The 21,012-nt window shown below is 41.2% G+C and overlaps 1 protein-coding gene across 1 annotated transcript in view; it reads right to left on the bottom strand.

The window, feature by feature from the left end:
• The window catches only part of kcnh2b (potassium voltage-gated channel, subfamily H (eag-related), member 2b), a 723,936-nt gene that overhangs the window by 296,070 nt on the left and 406,854 nt on the right, over positions 1–21,012 (bottom strand). The gene's annotated exons all lie outside the window — the stretch shown is intronic.

The raw sequence follows: 21,012 nt of genomic DNA on the forward strand, positions 1-21,012 counted from the left end.
TATTTTATTAAACATTTTTAAAAGTACCTTATCTTCACCATACCTGGTTGTCCAAATTAGGCATAATAATGTGCTAATTCCACGACTGCATATATCGGTTGATATCGGTATCGGTTGATATCGGTATCGGTAATTAAAGAGTTGGACAATATCGGAATATCGGATATCGGCAAAAAGCCATTATCGGACATCCCTAAGCCTGACCTGTCCTTAAACTTGGACACACACATCTATACCTTTGGCCATTCTAAGACAGTCATTTCCAGAAGTTATCTCACCCTCTGTGAAGTTTTACTAATCTTTTCCAATGTTGTAAAAATGTGTAGAATAATTATTAAATTTCAACATTTCTGTCAACGAAGAGTTGCGTCAGCCTGTGACACATAGTCGTTTTGATAGCAGGCTAATATAACTAATATAGACACTTACATCATGTGTTGTTTTCATTATAACACTTAGCGTATTTTCCGCACTATAAGGCGCACCGGATTATACAGTGCACCTTCAATGAATGGCCTATTTTAAAACTCTGTTCATATATAAGGCGCACCGCATTATAAGGCACATAGAATAGACGCTAGAGGCTGGGGTTGTGAGACCTGTTGTGGCTCAATATTGGTCCATATATAAGGCGCACCGGATTATAAGGCGCACTGTCAGCTTTTGAGAAAATTGGAGGTTTTTAGGTGCGCCTTGTAGTGCGGAAAATACGGTATATAAGATTTTTAAAATCATTTTGATAGAAGGCTAATATAGCTAATTAGCCACTTACATCATGTGTTGTCTTCATTATAACACATACGATTTTTTAAGTCATTTTGATAGTAGGCTAAAACAACTAATATAGACATTTACATCATGTGTTGCCATCATTATAACACTTACATAAGTCTTTTAATTTTTTGCGGCTCCAGACCGATTATATTCTTTTTGTATTTGTGGTCCAATATGGCTCATTCAACATTTTGGGTTGCCGAACCCTGGTCTAGTTTATCAGTGCAAATAATTAACCCTTTCATGATCACTATAGGATTTTTCCACAAGTGTTTGTATTACTCTGTGTTAGGAATTGGTACCGGATTTAACTAAATTCTATTGGGAGAACCGATTCACGTAAAATCAATACCAAACCCTAAGTCGTGAGAAAAAGGATACAATATTTAACTTGCAAAATATCTCTGTCCGGGTGTCTTCTGAATACTGTACAGCTGCTGTGTTAAATAATAAGTGGTTACAGCGTCTGCTGATATTTACCGTGACATTTCTGTGGGGCTCAAGGTCTGAACAAGGGTCACAGATAATGACTAGGTTTAAATGGTAGCCTCGGCTTTCACCACCACGCTAATCTCTAGAGAGGGTTTGTATTCTCCAGGGTCGGCCATACTGCTAAAGGAAATCACATTGTGTGGCTGGACGTGTGTGTGTGTGTGTGTGTGGGGGTGTGTGGGTGTGTGTGTGTGTGTGTGTGTGTGTGAGTGAGAGAGAGAGAGAGAGAGAGAGAAAGAAAGATATGTAACACAATGAGTCAGCTATTGATTCACAGTCTTAGTGTTGACCTTACGGGTGACTTAGAAAGTTCAGATCCACATCACCAAACATGTGAAAACAAACAACCAACCTTAATGGGGTCATATTGTGATTTTTTTTCTACATTTAACTCATTTCATTGTTGTGTAGTGGCATTTTTTTTAATGAAAATTTTACATAGATCCCGTTTTACAGACCATCTTCAAGCCGCTTTCTGCCTGAATGTGCGGTTTTGTGGGCGGTCAGCCACGTGGTAGTGTTTAGTGGTTCAATATCAGTCTACTGACAGATATACGTTAGAAGTACGCGCTTACGGCATTTTTCGGACTATGAGGCACACTTAAAATCCTTAAATTTTCTCAAAACTCGACAGTGCGCCTTATAACCCGGTGCGCCTAATGTACAAAATAATTTTGGTTGTGCTTACCGAACTTGAATCTATTTTATTTGGTACATGGTGAAATGATAAGTGTGACCAGTAGATGGCAGTCACACATAAGAGATACGTGTAGACTGCAATATGTCTCATTTAAACAACACCAAAATGTTTTATGTTCCATTAAAAATATAGAAAATTACACACTGCGCCCAAAAATCTATCAAATTGTTTTCGAACGACTTTGGTAAGTTATGAAGCCGCACTGCATGATGGATTGTACTGTGCTTCAACGAGTATTATTATGGTGTGTATATAAGGTAAGACATTATCTGGCGTTTTGTTTTGCAGTATTATGCAAAAACAACTTTTCTTACCTTTTGGTACCTGCATGAGTCCTGAAAATTTGCGCACGTCCGCCTTTGTAGTCCGTGATGACACCGTAGTCGATAATCACCTTTTTCTCTATCTTCTTGTTATGTGACATTTATCCTCCACTGTTGCCATTTCTAATACAAAGTAGTGTAAAGTTATTGCTTATATATGTCGGTAAAATCGCCATGAAAGCGCTAAAACATACCGGTGTAGTGAGTTTATACAAACCCCGTTTCCGTATGAGTTGGGAAATTGTGTTAGATGTAAATATAAACGGAATACAATGATTTGCAAATCATTTTCAACCCATATTCAGTTGAATACAAGAAATGCTCAGTCATTCACAAACAAGGATGGGGCGAGGGTCACCACTTTGTCAACACATTTTTGAGCAAATTGTTGAACAGTTTAAGAAAAACCTTTCTCAACAAGCTATTGCAAGGAATTTAGGGATGACTATTTGGTTACACCCCTTTGTCACGGACAACATTTAATAGAGAATTACGATGTATTACTTGAAAGTATTATTATGTGTACAAAATATTAATGACTTTCTGCCTTATTATTTTATAATAAGGCAGAATAATAATCTCTCTTTACTAGCTTCGTCGAAGCATGTTGCTTTTGTAGCTGTTTCAGCAGATTTGAATTGCTGTTTTGGGCAGTAGATGGGATCTTTGATCCAAGACACAACTTACATTTAACTGTTTTTTTCTTTGTGCTCGACAAAAGAAAAGTAGTGAGAATATCTCCATGTTAAGAAACTCGACTGCGGCTCCGCCATGATGTCTTGCTAGTAAACACAGACACGACCCCCCCGCCTCCCCCCCCCTCCCCACACCCACACCCACGCACCTCTTCTCTTCCCCCCGTAGTGACACAAGAAGATTCAGAAGGACGACCCTGCAACTCTCCAATAAAACACACTCAGATCTTCTGTTTCTAGCCGATACTACATAAAAAATAAGGCGTTGGGACTACTAGTTACCGCCGAAAATAACGGCGTTACAGTAACACGTTACAAAGTAACGCGTTAGTCCCAACACTGTCTGGGGGCCGGTATATCTATTTTTAGGAACACTAATACAAAAACCTCACAGTAATGTCTGATTGAATGCTAAAAATGTTATGACAGACCGCCTTAAACGTAATGTAATTTTACATTTTCTTACTGAATGAGACACCCAGAATGTACATGAAAATAAAGAATGTGGGATTTACAGTATTAACTATGAACGATAAAACTCTGAATATTGACAACATATGAACATCACACACTCTCTCGATCGACATATTTTACAAATAAAGCGAAACAAACAGCGAAATATGAACGCGGAGGGTAAAAAAAAACCCCACCTACAATCTGATATATCTCTAAGCTTTACAACTTTGTAGTAAAAATCTCCTTCTGCGTCTGTCCCTGACACCCGCATTTCAGGCTGACACTCTGTGGAAACAAACCACGCCCACACTGTTCGGTGCCTCGTCTGAGCTGCTGTGACGTAGATTGCCATAGTAAATAATTAGATTACCATAGTAACTAGTATATCATGCAAAAGCGCAGATTCCAACCATTGAAATACTTTGTATAGTTCAAGACTTACGGTCATTGGAAAACATCACTGCACATCATAATGGCAGCTACAGTTTCCATCTTAAAGGGGAACATTATCACCAGACCTATGTAAGCGTCAATATATACCTTGATGTTGCAGAAAAAAGACCATATATTTTTTTAACCGATTTCCGAACTCTAAATGGGTGAATTTTGGCGAATTAAACGCCTTTCTATTATTCGCTCTCGGAGCGATGACGTCACAACGTGACGTCACATCGGGAAGCAATCCGCCATTTTCTCAAACACATTACAAACACCGAGTCAAATCAGCTCTGTTATTTTCCGTTTTTTCGACTGTTTTCCGTACCTTGGAGACATCATGTCTCGTCGGTGTGTTGTCGGAGGGTGTAACAACACGAACAGGGACGGATTCAAGTTGCACCAGTGGCCCAAAGATGCGAAAGTGGCAAGAAATTGGACGTTTGTTCCGCACACTTTACCGACAAAAGCTATGCTACGACAGAGATGGCAAGAATGTGTGGATATCCTGCGACACTCAAAGCAGATGCATTTCCAACGATAAAGTCAAAGAAATCTGCCGCCAGACCTCCAGGAAAAAAGAGCGGATGAGGGTATGTCTACAGAATATATTAATTGATGAAAACTGGGCTGTCTGCACTCTCAAAGTGCATGTTGTTGCCAAATGTATTTCACATGCTGTAAACCTAGTTCATAGTTGTTAGTTTCCTTTAATGCCAAACAAACACATACCAATCGTTGGTTAGAAGGCGATCGCCGAATTTGTCCTCGCTTTCTCCCGTGTCGCTGGCTGTTGTGTCGTTTTCGTCGGTTTCGCTTGCATACGGTTCAAACCGATATGGCTCAATAGCTTCAGTTTCTTCTTCAATTTCGTTTTCGCTACCTGCCTCCACACTACAATCATCCGTTTCAATACATGCGTAATCTGTTGAATCGCTTAAACCGCTGAAATCCGAGTCTGAATCCGAGCTAATATCGCTATAATTTGCTGTTCTATCCGCCATGTTTGTTTGTATCGGCATCACTATGTGACGTCACAGGAAAATGGACGGGTGTATATAACAACGGTTAAAATCAGGCACTTTGAAGCTTTTTTTAGGGATATTGCATGGTGGGTAAAATTTTGAAAAAAACTTTGAAAAATAAAATAAGCCACTGGCAACTGATTTTTAATGGTTTTAACCCTTCTGAAATTGTGATAATGTTCCTCTTTAACGATTTAAAAAAACGATTTGAGAATGTCCGGCGGGCCAGATTGTAAATCTTTAACGGGCCGCATGCGGCCATCGGGCCTTAATTTGCCCAGGTCTGGTTTAGGGGAATGGTTCCACTGCACACAGTACTTGATCAGCACAACTGACTTAAAAATCGTGTACTCTGCCTTTGTCATTTATATTTTTTGTTCATTATCGATCATGAATATTTGATGGGTAGAAATCACACATATCAAAGTCAGTGTAATTGAGTACTTGTGCCAAAATGCTAGCGAGGTCGATTGTTGAATAACAAAACTGCTAAATTCTTCCTGATGTAGCGGGTTTGATTACAGAATAATAGCAATAGCGCTGCACAAACCAAAAGATGCTAACTGTGGGTGATCTACAACACCCGCTGTATGCTTGTCAGTGAAGGAGCACCAAGGTTCTTTGCCTGGTTCATCCCACTAACTCTTGAGCTTCACTGTCCGCCTTCCCCTTCGTGGCGCCATGATGGATTGTTCTGAGGCGGGTCTCTTGACTGGTTCACTTACTAAACCTGATTCTTCATGCAATTCATCCACCCTGTGGGGACTGATGGTGCAACACCACAACTGGGTGCATCTCAGGGAACTCAGACCAACGGTTGTTCTAAACTGAACTTTCTGCCGAAGAAGAAAAAATTATCCGCGTGCTAAAAAAAACACAACTCTTATCGACATTGTTACCCTGGAAATTATGCGTGGCCTCGCAACTTAGTCCAATGCCCGCAACTTTCCCACAGATTTTGTCCAATGGCCGTCATTTTCACCAAATGCAATTGGCCCTAAGCGCCGTTAAAATGCACACGTCAACTGTCTAATAATAAAGTATGTTTGTGTCTTGTGTAGACTAAGCAAGAATAACAACATGTAACAATATATCAACTATTTATCGATCAAACAGCACAATTACTTCCTGTCTCTGGCGCTAAGCGTTCCTGATGATGTAGTATACAGTAAGGGTGTAACGGCACACAAAAATTTCGGTTCGGTACGTACCTCGGTTTAGAGGTCACGGTTCGGTTCATTTTCGGTACAGTAAGAAAAAAACAAAATATACATTTCCTGGTTATTTATTTACCAAAATTTGTAAACAATGGCTTGTCCAAGTCACTTTATTTTCTTCATATTTTACAAACCCCGTTTCCATATGAGTTGGGAAATTGTGTTGGATGTAAATATAAACAGAATACAATGATTTGCAAATCAATTTCAACCCATATTCAGTTGAATATGCTACAAAGACAACATATTTGATGTTCAAACTGATACATTTTTTTTTTTGCAAATAATCATTAACTTTAGAATTTGATGCCAGCAACACATGACAAAGAAGTTGGGAAAGGTGGCAACAAATACTGATAAAGTTGAGGAATGCGCATCAAACTCTTAGTTGGAACATCCCACAGGTGTGCATGCTAATTGGGAACAGGTGGGTGCCATGATTGGGTATAAAAGTAGATTCCATGAAATGCTCAGTCATTCACAAACAAGGATGGGGCGAGGGTCACCACTTTGTCAACAAATGCGTGAGCAAATTGTTGAACAGTTTAAGAAAAACCTTTCTCAACCAGCTATTGCAAGGAATTTAGGGATTTCACCATCTACGGTCCGTAATATCATCAAAGGGTTCAGAGAACCTGGAGAAATCACTGCACGTAAGCAGCTAAGCCCGTGACTTTCGATCCCTCAGGGTGTACTGCATCAGAAAGCCACATCAGTGTGTAAAAGATATCACCACATGGGCTCAGGAACACTTAAGAAACCCACTATCAGTAACTACAGTTGGTCGCTACATCTGTAAGTGCAAGTTAAAACTCTCCTATGCAAGGCAAAAACCGTTTATCAACAACACCCAGAAACGCCGTCGGCTTCGCTGGGCCTGAGCTCATCTAAGATGGACTGATACAAAGTGGAAAAGTGTTCTGTGGTCTGACGAGTCCACATTTCAAATTGTTTTTGGAAACTGTGGACGTCGTGTCCTCCGGACCAAAGAGGAAAGAACCATCCGGATTGTTATAGGCGCAAAGTTGAAAAGCCAGCATCTGTGATGGTATGGGGGTGTATTAGTGCCCAAGACATGGGTAACTTACACATCTGTCAAGGCGCCATAATGCTGAAAGGTACATTCAGGTTTTGGAGCAACATATGTTGCCATCCAAGCAACGTTACCATGGACGCCCCTGCTTATTTCAGCAAGACAATGCCAAGCCACATGTTACATCAACGTGGCTTCATAGTAAAAGAGTGCGGGTACTAGACTGGCCTGCCTGCAGTCAAGACCTGTCTCCCATTGAAAATGTGTGGCGCATTATGAAGCCTAAAATACCACAACGGAGACCCCCGGACTGTTGAACAACTTAAGCTGTACATCAAGCAAGAATGGGAAAGAATTCCACCTGAGAAGCTTAAAAAATGTGTCTCCTCAGTTCCCAAACGTTTATTGAGTGTTGTTAAAAGAAAAGGTGATGTTACACAGTGGTGAACATGCCCTTTCCCAACTACTTTGGCACGTGTTGCAGCCATAAAATTCTAAGTTTATTATTATTTGCACAAAAAAAAAAAAAAAAGTTTATAAGTTTGAATATCAAATATCTTGTCTTTGTAGTGCATTCAATTGAATATGGGTTGAAAAGGATTTGCAAATCATTGTATTCCGTTTATATTTACATCTAACACAATTTCCCAACTCATATGGAAATGGGGTTTGTATTTGGCCTGGATTCGCAGTCCTTTGTCTCTCTTTGTAGCTTTGATGACCTGCAACCACTTTGCAATTTGTGGCAGGAAGACACCATTATGTTGACCTTCTTCTCACATTATACCATAAACTAGAAGTCATTTTCTAAAATCAAAATATTCATTTTTTTGTAGATTCCTGCTCTTTTGTGTATACGCTACTGTATCCTCAGTTAGTTTGTCTTCCTGCCTTCCCCAATTGCTTCTTGGCTGGCCTGAGATCAATTCCCACTCAATTTACGCTTCCCCACCACAGCTGTGACAGACAACTTCTCTCAGCTCGGGTGGAAATCTTGCAAGATGGGAAATTACAAATCATCGTACTTGTAAGGCAAATGATTGTACTTACCCAATTTGACTTTGGCAGGGACCACCTGCTAGACAAGGTGTATTAGTTTGTATTAAAATCCAGTTTTACCATTAAATAAAGTAACACTGTAAATATGTAGTGCAGTGCATGGTGTATTTAGTTTGTGTTCGCTAATCACATATATTGATGTCAAATGGTTATGGTTTAAGTTTATTTCGAACATGCATACAATTACAACATGTTACATCACAATTTCCAGTTTCTCTTTTCAATATGTTCGAAAGGGAGTAGGAAGAAGCAGATATTGTTTAATCCTACCACAATTAATAACACTTCTGTGTTAGCGATGATCCTAAAATGATCCAACATAATGGCAGTTTTGCAATAATTGATCGTTTAAAGCAGGGGTCCCCAAACTACGGCCCACGGATCCGGCCCCCCAGCATCCAAAATCCGGCGCACGGGAAGTCCCAAGTTACAAATATGTGCCACACTGTGAGCCCACACCAAACAAGAATGACAAACACATTTCGGGAGAACATCCGCACCGTAACACAACATAAACACAACAGAACAAATACCCAGAATCCCTTGCAGCACTAACTCTTCCAGGACGCTACAATTTAATTGTGTTGTTCTTGTGCAATGACGATAAAGTATACTTCCTTCCTTCCTTAACTTATACAATGAGACAATGGTCATGCTGGACCTTCAGAAGGCCTTTGACACCGTTAACCACGCTATACTGTTGGATAAGCTCAGAGCAATCGGATTTGACAAAACCTCATCGAGCTGGATGCAATCTTACTTGGAGGGGAGGGAACAGGTGGTAGAGGTGAATGGCACCGAGTCTCTCCCCCCCCTTCTCAGTAAGCTGTGGAGTCCCCCAAGGCAGTATATTAGGGCCTTTACTGTTCCTAGTATACATAAACGACATGTTATCAGCATGCGACTGTGAATTGTTCTTGTTTGTGGATGACTCGGCCCTGCTGGTATCAGACAAGGACAAGTCACAGGTGGAGAAAATCCTCAGTGCTGAACTCTGTAGAACTTGCACCTGGCTCACTGACAACAAGCTATCCATACACTTAGGTAAAACGGAATCCATTCTGTTTGGGTCCCACATCAACCTTAAGAAAGTCAGTGACTTCACTATAAAAGTGAGTGACATTGTTATCACCAGGAAGGATGAGGTCACCTACCTAGGTTCCATTCTAGAGGCTAATCTTTCCTGTGATAAAATGGCAACCAAGGTAATCAAAAAGGTCAACCAACGAACGAGATTTCTCTATAGAATCTCCTCTCTGGTCAACAAAAGCACCATGAGGATTCTGGCGGGAACTCTCAATCAACCCTTTTTCGATTACGCATACACCTCCTAGTACCCTAGCACCTCCAAAACCCTCAAATCTAAACTCCAAACATCCCAGAACAAGCTAGTCAGATTACTTCTAGACCTCCACCCCAGATCACACCGCACTCCTACCTACTTCTCCAAAGTGGGCTGGCTCAGGCTGGAGGACAGAGTAAAACAACTTGTACTGAGCCTTGTCTATAAAATCCGCTACACCTCCAAATAGTTCGACATGTACTTCGGTACATGTCAAACTACTTCCTTAATGTAAATGACCGCCATAACCACAACACCAGGGGGAGCTCCACTAACCACGTTAAACCCAGATTCCGATCTAACAAAGGTCTTAACTCATTCTCTTTCTATGCCACATCAATGTGGAATGCGCTCCCAACAGGTATAAAAGAAAGGGCATCACTATCCTCCTTCAAAACTGCAATAAAAGTACACCTCCAGGCAACTTCAACCCTAAACTAACACCCTCTCTGGATTGTTAAAAATCAAATGTAAACAATCAAATGTAGATACTTTTTCTTATGCCTTCTGATCTCTCTCTCTATGTCCACTACTTGCTGTACATATCCTACCAAGTCAGACCTACACTGTTTCAATATCCATTTCTCTGTTCTCAATTGTTGATGACTGATAACAACCAAACCTACCCCCCCACCCCCCAACCCCGGATTGTAAATAATGTAAATAATTCAATGTATATACCCTGATCATTATCTTGTGTGATGACTGTATGATGATGATAGTATATATGATAGTATATATCTGTATCATGAATCAATTTAAGTGGACCACGACTTAAACAAGTTGAAAAACTTATTCGGGTGTTACCATTTGGTGGTCAATTGTACGAAATATGTACTTCACTGTGCAACCTACTAATAAAAGTCTCAATCAATCAAAATCAAAACAAAACATTTTATTGAACAGTAAAGGCCTGAAATGTGTCCTAAAAAAATCCAATAAATTCATGCAGACATGTAAAACAAATCAATGTTTGCATTTTTTTTTTTTTTTAACTTTTTCGCCTTCTTGTGTAGCGGCTACGAGGAGGCGGAGCAGCCAGGCGGAGCAGCCAGGCTTGCCAAACAGCAACGTGATTAACGAGGCCAGGGCAAAGGAAGTAGGTCAGGGTGCAACACAGCAGAGGGGGAAGAAATAATGGAGAAGGATACAAAAAATGGGAGAATTAATAATAAGGAGAAAATAGAGGAGTTTAAAATGTGAAAGAGAGTGAATGATCGCCTGACCTCCTTATCTTATTTCTTTTTATGCAAGGGTCTGATCTACTAAGATCCAAATAACAAGTACTAAATAGTGTGTACAAAGTATACAATTGTTTGTACTATTAGTGGGTGTGTTGCAGGTGATCTACTAAGACCGTGTGTACAAGTGATAACTGTCACGGCGGGGTCGCATTTTACTGTGTAGATCGTTCTCCCAGGATGCAGACGGAACTCCGCAGGCAAGGTACAGGTCAGAAAATTATTTATTGTCCATAAATCATTCAAAAAATGCAAAAATAAACAAAACAAGCGTGCCTGTAGCACGGGAAGCTAATGGAAGAGCTAACAAGGAAAGCTTAGCATGTAACCAGGCAAACAAATGGCGAAGCTTAGCTCAGGAATCAAATAACTAGAAGTCATAACTAGAGATGTCCGATAATGGCTTTTTTGCAGATATTCTGATATTGTCCAACTCTTAATTACCTCAATATACCGATATATAAAGTTGTGGAATTAACACATTATTATGCCTAATTTTGTTGTGATGCCTTGCTGGATGCATTAAACAATGTAACAAGGTTTTCCAAAATAAATCAACTCAAATTATGGAAAAAAAATGCCAACATGGCACTGCCATATTTATTATTGAAGTCACAAAGTGCATTATTTTTTTTAACATGCCTCAAAACAGCAGCTTGGAATTTGGGACATGCTCTCCCTGAGAGAGCATGAGGAGGTTGAGGTGGGCTGGGTTGGGGGGGCGTGTATATGGTAGCGTCCCGGAAGAGTTAGTGCTGCAAGGGGTTCTGGGTATTTGTTCTGTTGTGTTTATGTTGTGCTACGGTGCGGATGTTCTCCCGAAATGTGTCATTCTTATTTGGTGTGGCTTCAAAGTGTGGCGCATATTTGTAACAGTGTTAAAGTTGTTTATACGGCCACCCTCAGTGTGACCTGTATGGCTGTTGACCAACATTCATTCACTTGTGTGTGTGAAAAGCCGTAGATATCATGTGACTGGGCCGGCAAGCAAAGGCAGTGCCTTTAAGGTTTATTGGCGCAATGTACTTCACTCTACGTCCGTGTACACAGCGGCATATTAAAAAGTCATACATTTTACTTTTTGAAACCGATACTGATAATTTCCAATATTACATTTTAAAGCATTTATCGGCCGATAATATCGGCAGCCCGATATTATCGGACATCTCTAATAACAAGTACAAAAGTGGTGCAGATCGCCATATTTAAATGATTATTTGGTGTGCACTACTTGTTGTCACCATGGAGACACTCATTTACAGTACTTTCATCTATCTGTAATCCGTGCCACCTTTTCTGCAATATAGAAGCACTATCTAGGCCTGTCAATCTAGATCTATCTAACCTATTTTTAGCACACCAAAGGTGATCCAGCCACAAGAAAATGCATGTTTCAATATTTTTTTTTCATCCTGGCAATATATTAATATTATATTTCCTGTTGATATCATAGTAATATATTTCCTGTAGATATATTATTATATATCACGTTTTAAAAAAAAAAAAAAAAAAAAAAAAAAAAAAAAAGAAGCAGCAAATTGGGGGTAAAATTCGGACGAGTGAGCTGCCATTTTTTATTACAGTTAAATTCACAGATTTTTTGATTTTTTTTCCCCACCGTGCATGAAACCGCTTAGACAAATGTTTTGTTGACAAGTCGTGGCAGGGTGAGGTCATTCCAGGGGATAAACAAGCAAATGGAGGAGAAATGTTATCGTGTCAGCATTTTTAACTCCATTCAAAATGCTTCAACATCATTTCAAGTGAGTCAAAAGCCACTAAAAGCGAGACTTATCTTAACATAGCATTTTATAATTCTGATGTCATCACTTTTTTGTCACACAAACACACACACTGCACAATAACAGTTGTAGTATTGTCAACGTCATCATCATCACTAAGCAGCAACCTAACTACTGTCTAATTACGCAACATTAAAACATGCACACACTCACTTCCTGTTCAGTGCAAATTAGGCTTCAGAATAAAAGCACGATGGCTGTATTAACCTGGATTCTACCACAACAACTAACAAAATACACACATGTATCATTCTTTCTTTAGATTGTTAGACACTGCAAGTTGTATTTGTGCCTGTGTAAACAAATATGTCCAAAACACACCAGGAAATTATTACAGCAGCTCTGTGCGATAATACAAAATATCATATTAAAATAATATTAATTTATTTTAAAAAATTGCACAAATGGTGAAAACTAGGGCTGCAACAACTACCGTATTTTTCGGACTATAAGTCGCAGTTTTTTTCATAGTTTGGCCGGGCTCCAGTGCGATTTATATATGTTTTTTTCCTTCTTTATTATGCATTTTCGGCAGGTGCAACTTATACTCCGGTGCGACTTATACTCCGAAAAATACGGTAATTGATTAAATCGATTAAAATCGATTATAAAAATAGTTGGCGATTAATTTAGTCATTGATTCGTTGGATCAGAGGCTACCTTTTTAAAAAAAAAAATATAATAAACCTTTATTTATAAACTGCAACATTTACAAACAGCTGAGAAACAATAATCAAAATAAGTATGGTGCCAGTATGCTGTTTTTTTTTCCAATAAAATACTGGAAAGGATAGAAATGTAGTTAGTCTCTTTTATCCGATTATCAATCGATTAATCGAAGTAATAATCGACAGATTAATTGATTATCAAATTAATTGTTAGTTGCAGCCCTAGTGAAAACATAAAAATCATTTTATTGTCACACATTATATCTAGTGAAAGTCACAGTTTCAGTTTTGAGTTTGGTTCTGTTAACAACCGCTTGTATCGACGTTAGTCAGTCCGAGTGACGTCACGAGAAGATGTATTCCACTATACATTTATACATTGCTTATTCCTTTATTTGTAATAATTCAATGTTTTACTGATCAAAAGCCAGACAGGAATGAAAGTGTATGCAAATGTCTTTGTCTGTACAGTATAAAAAAAAAAATCTATAGATTTTTTAGATAAAAAAATTTACTGTAACATTTTTTATGTTTTTTTAGACCGAATTATTTCAAAATAAAAAACGGTACGACTGCTCTTCTTACAGTAAAATTTTGCTGACGGATCTGTCAGGTTTTTTTTTTACAGGAAATTCAACTGATTTTTTTACAGTGTAAAGTCATAAAAATCCAAAGTATTTTTTGCACTTTTTAATCTTTTTGAGTAATTTGTGTCTTGGTCTAACTCTGACTCTGTTACCACTCGGTCTTCCTGTCCTTTCTCTGTCATTTTAAAGTGATTTAGAGCAGTGACGTGCGGTGAGGTTCATGGCTGGTGAGGCACTGACTTCATCACAGTCAGATTTATAAACATATGGACCCTAAAGATTATCTTATTCACCATTTGATTGGCAGCAGTTAACAGGTTATGTTTAAAAGCTCATACCAGCATTCTTCCCTGCTTGGCACTCAGCATCAAGGGTTGGAATTGGGGGTTAAATCACCAAAAATTATACCCGGGCGCGGCGCCGCTGCTGCCCACTGCTCCCCTCACCTCCCAGGGGGTGATCAAGGGGATGGGTCAAATGCAGAGGACAAATTTCACCACACCTAGTGTGTGTGACAATCATTGGTACTTTAACTTAACTTTACACATACAAACTGTAGCACACATAAAAGCACATTTAATTAAAAAAAACGTTATTATGGTCTTACCTTTACTTATAAATGAAGTCCATGTGCCACTCCTTTTGAACAAAAACATCGATAACTTGTTTATAGAAGTCTTCCTTCAGTTTTAAAAATCTCTGTCTCGATGGAGATCTTCCTTTAAGTATTAACTCCGGCTTCAATTGAAAGTCCAGTTTAGAAAACAGTTTTATTTTAGATATGTAATCCTCCATGTTAATAGTCCAGGCAAGAGGAAAAAATAAACGATCGCTAACTGTTGCTGCTTGTTGTCAATTCTTCTGCAACCGAGTAGTCGCAAGAATGATCTCTGGAATCACTAGCGCCCTCTACCACCAGGAGGCGGGATTACTGCGAGCCTCACACAGTGCGTCTTTTGCAGCAGTTTTATGATTGCTCAACACAATACATTACACACATACAGTTGTTGACAAAATACACTGTACATTATATACCTCAGCTAACTAAACTATGGAAATGTATAATATAATTCATATAGCCATACAGTCTCACTGCACAGCAGGCCAGCAGTTAGCCGAGTCATTGCGCAATCCATGGCGAGGCTCAACTGGCTGCTGATCACCGCAAGTCTCTTCTCAGTATTTGAACGGCAAATGTGAAAATTCGGCGATTTTGAATAAAAATAATCTAAAACTGGTGAAGTTAAATGGAAAATAACTTTATAGTATAATCATTGGATACATATAACAATTTAATTTATTTATTTATTTATTTATTTATTTTTCTTTCCATGATGGCACGTGAGGCCCCGCCTCACCTGCCTCCCCTGACTGCACGTCACTGATTTAGAGTTAGAATTGATTGCTCCCATTAGCTGCATTGCTCGCCGCCTAGAATGAGCCTATTTTTACATGGTAGAAAGCGAAAAAAAACAAAAAACGTTTGTCTTCTAGTCTCTCAAAATGATTGTAAACGATCGGCAAAACTCCCAAAAAAGTGCAGTTCCCCTTTGATGTATTTATGGTGAGTGCTATTGACAGTTTAACAAAATCAACACAATATTTAATCTAGTTCTTTATTATCTTATCTACTCAGTGGCCTAGTGGTTAGAGTGTCCGCCCTGAGATCGGTAGGTTGTGAGTTCAAACCCCGGCCGAGTCATACCAAAGACTATAAAAATGGGACCCATTACCTCCCTGCTTGGCACTCAGCATCAGGGGTTGGAATTGGGGGTTAAATCACCAAAAATGATTCCCGGGCGCGGCCACCGCTGCTGCCCACTGCTCCCCTCACCTCCCAGGGGGTGATCAAGGGTGATGGGTCAAATGCAGAGAATAATTTCGCCACACCTAGTGTGTGTGTGTGACAATCATTGGTACTTTAACTTTAACTTTATTACATAGAGCTTTATGAACATACACAGTTAGCTGCATGCTTCCTTTCAGCCGGGGGATCAAAAATGAAAAATAAAAAATATGATTTTGGGCATCATCAGTGTAAACATAGCCTCTGCAGGGTAAGATGTCCAATTCAAAGGTTTTAATTAAAAAAAAAAAATGTTTATGTAGTTGTTCAGGTTACAAAAAAATGTGAGGTCTAATGTGAATGCAAGCTGACCCTCACGTGGACATGGACAGGATTTTGTGTCATTTATAGTCAACATTTTCTGAACCGAATTATTGCACGTAGAAGATTAGGAAGTAAAAATGTTTTCTGCTCATTTGTCAACTTTTTATTTCGCACCTGTCTGTATTGGCAAAAATGTATAATCGTATCGCTTTTTCTTGATGTACTGGTCGGATGAACGCGACCCGATCGTTCAGACTGCAGTCGCATCGCGTACATATCTGATTTATATCCACATACGAAAGAGGCATGGGTCGGATTTTAATCAAATCTGAATTGCACTGTCCACGTTGACATTAAAAATCCGATACAGGTCACTTGTGGGGGGAAAAAAAAAATCCGACCTGCAGTTTGAACAAGGCCTAAGTCTCACGCTAATGACGAAACATTTTCCATTTCATCTCAGATCAATCGTGATTGTCCCCGTGGGACAAATATAGACTTGTGATGTTCTTCCACAGACAAAGCCTGACTTTGCTTTAGAACAACTAACGCTATATAGAGCGTTACAAATGGCAAAATCAATATCTGCTTAATGCTGTTTGGGTAAGGCGGAAAGGACAAATACATTAGGTATAGCTGATGCTTTTTGAGCTGAAATGATATTTGCAACCTTGTTTCTGACACCGTTCAACACATTTGTACATGATATCCTGAAAGTATGACAATATGGACAGAAGAAAAATTGATTGGACCAAATACAATATTGGAGAACTGTACCAAGCAACTTTATGAAAGGAGCTCAGGGTCATAGATGAGCAGACAAAAAATAGGGACAAAAGTCACAGAGTACTACTTATATACACAAAGTGAACACAACTGTGCTGACTTATGGAACTTAAGAGCCGAAGATAACGTAAGATTTATGCACAAGTCTTGACCATTTATGTCAAAGTATACGTGATCTACATGTACAAACCCCGTTTCCATATGAGTTGGGAAATTGTGTTAGATGTAAATATAAATGGAATACAATGATTTGCAGATCACTTTCAACCCATATTCAGTTTAATATGCTACAAAGACAACATATTTGATGTTCAAACTGATAAACATTTTTTTTTTTTGCAAATAATCATTAACTTTAGAATTTGATGCTAGCAACACGTGACAAAGAAGTTGGGAAAGGTGGCAATAAATACTGATAAAGTTGAGGAATGCTCATCAAACACTTATTTGGAACATCCCACAGGTGAACAGGCAAATTGGGAACAGGTGGGTGCCATGATTGGGTATAAAAGTAGATTCCATGAAATGCTCAGTCATTCACAAACAAGGATGGGGCGAGGGTCACCACTTTGTCAACAAATACGTGAGCAAATTGTTGAACAGTTTAAGAAAAACTTTTCTCAAGGAATATTGCAAGGAATTTAGGGATTTCACCATTTACGGTCCGTAATATCATCAAAGGGTTCAGAGAATCTGGAGAAATCACTGCACGTAAGCAGCTAAGCCCGTGACCTTCGATCCCTCAGGCTGTACTGCATCAACAAGCAACATCAGTGTGTAAAGGATATCACCACATGGGCTCAGGAACACTTCAGAAACCCACTGTCAGTAACTACAGTTGGTCGCTACATCTGTAAGTGCAAGTTAAAACTCTCCTATGCAAGGCGAAAACCGTTTATCAACAACACCCAGAAACGCCGTCGGCTTCGCTGGGCCTGAGCTCATCTAAGATGGACTGATACAAAGTGGAAAAGCGTTCTGTGGTCTGACGAGTCCACATTTCAAATTGTTTTTGGAAACTGTGGACGTCGTGTCCTCCGGACCAAAGAGGAAAAGAACCATCCGGATTGTTATAGGCGCAAAGTTGAAAAGCCAGCATCTGTGATGGTATGGGGGTGTATTAGTGCCGAAGACATGGGTAACTTACACATCTGTGAAGGCGCCATTAATGCTGAAAGGTACATACAGGTTTTGGAGCAACATATGTTGCCATCCAAGCAACGTTACCATGGACGCCCCTGCTTATTTCAGCAAGACAATGCCAAGCCACGTGTTACATCAACGTGGCTTCATAGTAAAAGAGTGTGGGTACTAGACTGGCCTGCCTGTAGTCCAGACCTGTCTCCCATTGAAAATGTGTGGCGCATTATGAAGCCTAAAATACCACAACGGAGACCCCCGGACTGTTGAACAACAGCAAGCAAGAATGGGAAAGAATTCCACCTGAGAAGCTTAAAAAATGTGTCTCCTCAGTTCCCAAACGTTTACTGAGTGTTGCAGCCATGATATTCTAAATTAATTATTTGCAAAAAAAAAAAAAAGTTTATGAGTTTGAACATCAATTATCTTGTCTTTGTAGTGCATTCAACTGAATATGGGTTGAAAAGGATTTGCAAATCATTGTATTCAGTTTATATTTACATCTAACACAATTTCCCTACTTATATGGAAACGGGGTTTGTAGTACTGCTAGAAGTACATGATTTACATACAGTACTGCTAGAGGTCCATAGAAAATTAGGATATCACATCCTTAACTATCTCGTCGAGCACTTCATGTACACTATGTGATACTCGGGTCGCATGACAGCGATTAGTGGCGTGTTCCCAAGATGCAGAAGATCGAGGAAGCAACATGCAGGTAAAAGTATTTAATGCTGCTCAAAACAAACAAAGATGAGTGCCGCTGGGAAGGCACCGAAGCATAGGGAGGGCTATGCCAAAACGAAACTGAACCTGACAGGTGCAAAACAACAAAACGAAATGCTGGAATAAAGCAAGCAAAACTCACGGCAGGAGGAAAAAGCGTCCACAAGAATGACTATCATTTCCAAACATAGCCCCGACAAAGAATGGTGGCTCACACTCAACTTAAATAGTCTTAATTACCAACAGAAAACAGGTGAGGGGAAAAGTGTTTGAAAGCATGTGTAAATAGTTATGAAAAAACACCAACACAACAGAAAGTGCCACCAAAATAAGAGTGCAGGACAGGAACAAGCAATAAACACAGAAGAACTGTCAGGACTTGATCTTGGGAGTTTGCTTTTCCGGGGTGCAACGGAAAGTTGGCACGGGCGAGACGGGAATTAAAGGTACATGGCGGGTTTTAATATATCAATTTAATATATCAAAAAAAAGGGATAAATGAAAGCGCGCACAGTGGCGGATAATAAACTATGAAACCAAAAGACTATAGCAAAAAGCACAAATGAAAAGCACGCACAGTGGCGGAGAATAAACTATGAAAAACAAAAAGATTATAAACATGGAACAAAAACTTACTTGGCTTGGACAAAAAAGGAGCAGCGTGAACATGGCCATGAAACAATGGACAGAGCATAAATGTGGTGTGAGGTCGTCAGGCCGAACAACAGAAAATGAATGAACTTAAATACTATGGACATGATTAGTGAAAGCAGGTGCGTGACTCAAAACGTGAAACAGGTGCGTGACGTGACAGGTGAAAACTAATGGTTGCTATGGTGACCAGACAAGGGAGTGAAAAGACAGAAACTAAACAAAACATGACTTAAAACAAAACATGATAATACAGACATGACAGAGCCCCTCCCTTAAGGACAGATACCAGATGTCCAAGAAAAAAAACTTGACAAAAGTCATGGGAGGGCGGGAGGGGGACATGGCGGTGGGTCGCCAGACCACGTGTCCCCGTATCCACCGGGGCAGAGTTAGGTGGCGGCGGCGAGTGGAACGCCGCTGCAGCAGGCGAGGCGGGCGCCCAGGGAATGGCCACATTCGTGGCCGACTGGGAGGTGGGCGTACTTGGCATGGCGGGCGACCAGGTAGCGGCCATATTCGTGGCCGACAAGGAGGCAGGCGCGTCGTCATCGTGGCAGGCGTGGCTTGGCGTGGTGAGTCAGGCGGCGAAGCTCGGCGTGGCGCGTCAGGCGGCGAAGCTCGGCGTGGGTCTTGGTCTTGGCATGGCGGGTCTTGGTCTTGGCATGGCGGGTCTTGGCATGGCGGGTCTTGGTCTTGGCATGGCGGGTCTTGGTCTTGGTCTTGGCATGGCGGGTCTTGGTCTTGGCATGGCGGGTCTTGGTCTTGGCATGGCGGGTCTTGGTCTTGGCATGGCGGGTCTTGGTCTAGGTCTTGGCATGGCGGGTCTTGGTCTTGGTCTTGGCATGGCGGGTCTTGGTCTTGGTCTTGGCATGGCGGGTCTTGGTCTTGGTCTTGGCATGGCGGGTCTTGGTCTTGGTCTTGGCATGGCGGGTCTTGGTCTTGGTCTTGGCATGGCGGGTCTTGGCGTCGTGAAGCTGCGACTGGCGGCACTTGGCGTCGTGAAGCTGCGACTGGCGGCACTTGGCGTCGTGGAGCTGCGACTGGCGGCACTTGGCGTCGTGGAGCTGCGACTGGCGGCACTTGGCGTCGTGGAACTGCGACTGGCGGCACTTGGCGTCGTGGAGCTGCGACTGGCGGCACTTGGCGTCGTGGAGCTGCGACTGGCGGCACTTGGCGTCGTGGAGCTGCGACTGGCGGCACTTGGCGTCGTGGAGCTGCGACTGGCGGCACTTGGCGTCGTGGAGCTGCGACTGGCGGCACTTGGCGTCGTGGAGCTGCGACTGGCGGAACTTGGCGTCGTGGAGCTGCGACTGGCGGCACTTGGCGTGGAGGGTCTTGGGCTTGGGCTTGGCGTGGAGGGTCTTGGTCTTGGGCTTGGCGTGGAGGGTCTTGGTCTTGGGCTTGGCGTGGAGGGTCTTGGTCTTGGCGTGGAGGGTCTTGGTCTTGGGCTTGGCGTCGAGGGTCTTGGTCTTGGACTTGGCGTGGAGGGTCTTGGTCTTGGACTTGGCGTGGAGGGTCTTGGTCTTGGCTAGGCAGTGCTTGGCGGCGTGGAGCTGGTACCGGAGCTTGGCATGATGCGGCTAGGCGTGGTGCGGGTACTGGAGTCTGCCGTGGAACTTGGCGTGGTGGAGCTGGTGCTAGCCTTGGTGCGGCAACAGGTGCAGTGACTGGTGCTAGCTGAGGAGCTAGCCTTGGAGCAGGTGGAGGTGGCCTAGCTGGGGGTTGCGGCTTGGCAGGTCGGAAG

Source organism: Nerophis lumbriciformis, linkage group LG07, assembly GCF_033978685.3.
Source record: "Nerophis lumbriciformis linkage group LG07, RoL_Nlum_v2.1, whole genome shotgun sequence".
Classification (NCBI taxonomy): domain Eukaryota; kingdom Metazoa; phylum Chordata; class Actinopteri; order Syngnathiformes; family Syngnathidae; genus Nerophis; species Nerophis lumbriciformis.